Source organism: Ruditapes philippinarum, unplaced genomic scaffold (assembly GCF_026571515.1).
Source record: "Ruditapes philippinarum isolate M1 unplaced genomic scaffold, ASM2657151v2 ctg962_1_1_1_1, whole genome shotgun sequence".
Classification (NCBI taxonomy): Eukaryota; Metazoa; Mollusca; class Bivalvia; order Venerida; family Veneridae; genus Ruditapes; species Ruditapes philippinarum.
Genome location: NW_026862707.1, coordinates 125,144 through 131,085, shown reverse-complemented (window position 1 = coordinate 131,085; position 5,942 = coordinate 125,144).

Here is a 5,942-nt window from a genome sequence, read left to right as displayed (position 1 = left end):
TGAAGGCATGCAACTTTAAACATTCTACAATTAAAAAATGCACCATTTCATATTCAAAGGCAATGAGATTTCTATATATAAATATAATTTATAGTATATACATGGTACAACTATGTTTTTGGCAGGACAATATATATTCTATAGTAGACATTATCTAAAAATATCTAGGCATTTAAATTCATTTATATATGAAACATTTTGTAATCATACCTTTACATACACTATTACAATACTGCGATTGAATCTAAGGTGCTTTCATTAATACTGATGTTTAAGCTAGTCAAAATATACATGGTTTGTCAATTAGAATGTAATTCCTCATTTTTTCTCTAAAAAAGACGCTTGACAAGGTATATTACTGACCGACAAAAGCGCTTGAGATAGTGTCTGGATAACCTTCAAAAATCATTATAACTTATATAACGGATGAACAAAGTGGTTTCAGTTACAAAATTCTACTCATGACAAGTACAGCATGTACGTACTATCTAACAATACCTCAACTTTTCTGTCAATATGAAAAAATATTGGAATGGCCTCGTCATTTACATCAACGCCTATCTAAAACAAAAATTGTTATAGAACATCATTAATAAACAAGCTGGTTGTCTGAAAATGAAATAACTTAGAGGATATCTTCATGTACATAAAGGCAGTGATGCAGAACTGTTTATTAACCCTTGCTGTAAATGGACACCCCAAATAGGATCTAAAATTACAAAGCAAATTCCAGTTTCAAACTCTGGAGGAAACAAACAATATTCTAATTTAAACTAAGTGTATTCACAAAACAAAAATGCCCATGTCTGTTTACAAATAATAAACTTGTGCAAGAATTTTTCTGAATTTTAAAACAGTGACATTGAAGGACAAGAATAATCAAACTTCAAGGTCACATTTGCAGGCTATCTATCAAACAAGCAGTGGTTAAGGAATCAATGAACACAGAAAAGTTTAACCCTGTCTCCCCTTTACATATTTTGAACAAAGGCACAATAAACAAAACCCAAACATACTATTCAATTAAAAATGGTCATAACTTACCACAAAATGCATATATAAATTTCCAAATTGTAACTTTTTGTGCTAATGTGATAGCAAACAAAATTATGTACACTGTGGACAAACATTACATATTGTAATATATTTGACCAAAGATACTAAGATGGAACACACTCGTCAAACTTCCATCATGAATTTAAGTAGTTCATTAGAGATATCACCCAATGGAAAACGGAACAAGTATAAGCCTTGTCAGCATGTACAAATGTCCATGCTGGCCTGGCTCTATACTGGTGGCAAATACAGGTTATGTTCAGCAGCTTAAGGTAGTCTTAATGTAATGCTTTCCCGCCAAAAAATACTAACATCAGCCAGTATTATAGCAAATCGATTATTTTTTCAAAATCTTGGGCAATAGATTATATAGAATCACTCATACTTAATTGCTATGTACTAAATTCAAGTTATATTATTATTATATGGTTAAATTTATTGAATACTGAAGATTGTGAAAAATAACATTCCAGAAATGATTATTACTACATTGGCCAATTTTAGAATTTATCGGCGGGAAAGAATTGCAGTTAGACTACCTTTAGATCAATAGTGCATAATTTTCAGGCAATTTGGCACTCAATCTGTCAAGCTACCTGCATTTTTTATTTATATTTTTGAATCCAAAATAATCAACAAGTTATAAAAAAAGAAATGCTGACATTTATTAGCAAAACTAATTTTAAATTTTCTTCTAAACTGGTTTTTAGTGCAAAAATAATTTTTTCAAATTACCCAAAACACGATATTTTTATATTTTAAATAAAAAATAAATATATCAAAAAATCTTTTTTTTAAATTTAAAATAAATTGATAAAAAACAAAAAAAATTTTTAAATTGAATGAAAAAAAAAAGCACCCAATTCCCATTTAATTAAGGCAAAAGCAAATAGGGGCATTTTAAATGGTAAAAAATCACAATTTTTACCCCAATATAAGGGGTTAAACCATCACTTCCTCTATACGAAAAGCTGAAATTTTTCTTCTTGTATCTCGAAACAAACTTTCCCAACTTCATAATAAACGTTAAAATTTAGATTTTCTGTCACATTATCAAATGATGACGTTTTGATGCACAGATTTTTTTTAAAACCTTTCAAAAGAGCTTTTGGGAAAACCTTGATAAATTTGGGTTAAAATCACGGTGCAAAGGGGCAGACTGCATGAACTGCTGAGAAAAAATTTCTTTTACTCTGTTTAGGCGTTTGGGGACTTGTGAAAAGAAAAAAATACAAAATTTTTAAACCACAGAGCATAATTTAAATGGAAAAGGGAGTATACATATACTTAAACTGCCCGTTTAATTCACCAAGTTCACATTTTTCGTGATTTTCCAAAACCCCATCCATCATCTTAAAATTTGCAAAAAAAAAATTTGAACTTTTTTATAATTTTATACTTTTAAATATTTAAAAACAAGAGGGCAGAAATCGCCTTTCTTAAGGGCCCAATTAATCTGCTCTAATTGTGGGGAGGCCGGAATATTCTATTTTGGAGTTTATCCTTTGAAATAATTGAAGTCTCTGTTTTGTCCACTCCTAATTAAAATTTTTGACATATTAAGTCTAGTTCATACAGCATACTTCTAATACAGCTAAACCCTTTCTATCATAAATATGGTTTAAGCACCCCCTGATATTTAAAGGGTTTTTTTTTCCCTTTTAGGAAAGGGGTTTTTCACCTAAACACTTAAGAAGAAAAATATCCCAATTAAAAGGCACCATTCTAACCACGGGACAATTTTGTTAACAATTTTTTAACAGAAAAAAAATAAAAAAAAAAAAATTAAAGTGTTTCCGAATTTTTTGTTTTTTGTTTTGTTTTTTTTTAAGGGAACATCAAAAAATTATTCCAGGGCGCAAAAAAAGAAAGATGATTTGGATAATTCGGGTGTAATGTTAAATTTAAAGCAAAAACCAGGGTAAAATACTACCCGGGAACAAGAATAGGGCCTCCATAATCAGACCCTTTATAAAATCCACGGGAAAAAAACAGGGGAATTCTAAAAGGGAAATTCAAAGACAAAAAGCAAAAATCAACTTTTTTTTTTCACGTCAAATAAAAATCATTAGAAGCTCAATTTTTGGCCTTTTTTGAAAAATAAACCCAGATAAACCCAAATTTCTCGAAAAAAAAGGGGAAAGAACGTATCAATTTTTTTGAGATAAAACATACGGGTAAATTGTACGCAAATAATAGAAATTTTCCTACTTTCTACAGCTATTAAGACTTTTTAACTTACTCTGGGCATTTTTTTATAAAAATTAATGGAGAGTCTGATTGTGTAATGTTAGTGAAAAAAGCCTAAAAAAAAAAAATAAAAAATTGAACAGTTATTTGGGGCCTAAAAACAATCAATTTACAGTATTTTCTCAGGTTCAAATTGTTGCTTTTTTTTAAAAAGGAATGTGCTAAAAAAATTTCTGAAAAAATAACAGCATTGTTAAAAAAGTTCTATATGATAACCTTTTTTAACCCCTATCTACTGCCTTTTTTTCTAGTCTTTTAAGGTCATGTAAATTATCCCAAAAACAATGAAACACCTTAGAAAAGTGCCATACACACCTGTATCTGTTAATGACGAACATTACAGGCACCTTTTCATAATTAAAATATCACATGTACCAGAAAAATCTGATATTTTCACACAAAATCTATCACATTATTCAATCAGGTAATGAGGGTGAAACATTGGTCATAAGATTTTGGTTTACTTACATTCTGATAAAGTAATTCAAAAATTAAAGTACAAGAAAACACCGCAATGTGACAAAACCAGGTTTTTCAGCTTTAATGTTTCACAAAAGCTTTGTCATCAAGTGCCATGGTGTATAAGTATTGTGAGCATTTTGCAATTAAATAATTTTTTGGAGGAATTAAGGCCTTTTGATTTTTTACATATAGAATAAATAGATGAACATTAATTTTTTATCTGTTTAACTAGCTATACACAAAATTTATTAGGGTAATCTAATTTCTATCTCTAGTTATCGAGAGGAATCCATTTTTCTATTTTTAGTAACAGTGACACTGACCATAGCTGGCCCAAATGCGATCTCATGAGTGGTTTTCACATAAGCTTGCTTTACCCCAGATTTAATTAGATTTTCTCATTCATAACATAAGTTATTGGCTGAAATCCATTTTTCTATTTCTAGTAACAGACACATTGGGGTGGAATGTGGTTGGTGGTGAGTGGGACGGTGGGGGTGGATGGGTTGCCCAAATAAATCCTGATGAAAGTCTTCAAAGGTGCAGTGTAATTTCTATTGTTGAAATATTAAATGTATCTTTTTATGTTTATACATAATATGTTTAGTAAAGGGATGGTATAAACAATTAGATATGTAAAACATTCCCTTTTCACATATTTCTCCTGTTATTTTATTGTGAAATTGAGACATTCAGAGAAAAGGAGAAAGTATAGAATAGAATACAATGGATAGATAAGTTTTTTTTATCAAGCAGTCAGTAACAAACATATTATAATGGTGTCAATATTCACGATATCATAGTTAACAATCTATAGAAGAACATAAAGTGAACAATACATTATGAAAGAAAATAATACAATATGAACGAAAAATGCCATTTTTTATTACACCAAAACAAAGCTATTGTACACTAGCTGGAATAGGTCATTGAAGTGCAGGCCAAGAATTTAGCTTACATAAACAGCTAAAATTGCACCCCTTGTTGAGAATGTGATAAGACTGCCTGCATGAGAAAACAATCCTTAATGTCACTTACTATTTTTTTAAATTGGCATATTGATATCTTAATGAAATTAAATTCTATAGCTCTTAAACAAATAAATAAATAAAGATACTTTTGAAATTTGCTAAATGTTACCTAATCATATTTATCTTTGACTTCTACATTTCAAGGGAAATAAATCATCTTTTATCGTTAACGTCTTTTGAGGTCATTTGTAAAATGACGTTAAGGGTCATTTTTTCATGCCAGCGTTATTAAGTAAGCTGGTCTGAAGAATTTTATGTTACATATTATAGATTGCATCATCATAAATAGACAGGCAGAAGTAAGCAAAGTCTCAATTCTAGTGTTTACATACACAATTCAAGATCACAGTACAGAAAGACATAATAACATTATTCACCTTTCCAAAAGTAATGAATTCTGAAACGTTTTATGAACTTGACATGGCATTTAAATATATGACCATATCACTTAATTATTATGCAGATGAAAATAAAAAAAAACAACAACATTAACTTTTTACCAATGAAACAACACTAAAATGACATTTCCACCTTTAGTTATAACACCACAACAACAAGAACAACACCAACACCAACAACAAGTGGTCATGGGGCTGGAATAACTTTAAACAAAGTCAATTTAAGTAAATTGTCAAGGTTTAGCACTTAAAAACAAGCTGTTAGTATCATAGTCAAACAAAATGCATTAAAAAAACAACAACTTAAACAGATAAATGTTATTTAGTATGACTTGTACTTACATAAATTATAATAAACTTAGTAGATTTAAACAATTCATCAATTCCCAATAAAACCAGATCTGTCAGTGGGACAGTGTGCTTGACGTTTCTCGATGTTCAATAGTAAAACAAGAGCCTGGATAATGTACATGTAGAATTTTCCTAAAAGGGCCATAATTTTGTCAAAATCCATGATAGAGTTATGGACCTTAAATAGTGACCTTCTACTATGCTGTTAAATAAGTGTATGAAGTTTAAACCAATTCCTTTCAGTTGTTTTGGTGATACCAACTTGCATGCAAAAACTTAACCAAAGTGTGATGCCAATCCTTGGGATATTACAAGAGCTCTCCTTATTCTTTGAACAGTCAAGCTAAAAAAATTAATTTCCCAAATATTCATAATATTAAGCAACAACACTAGG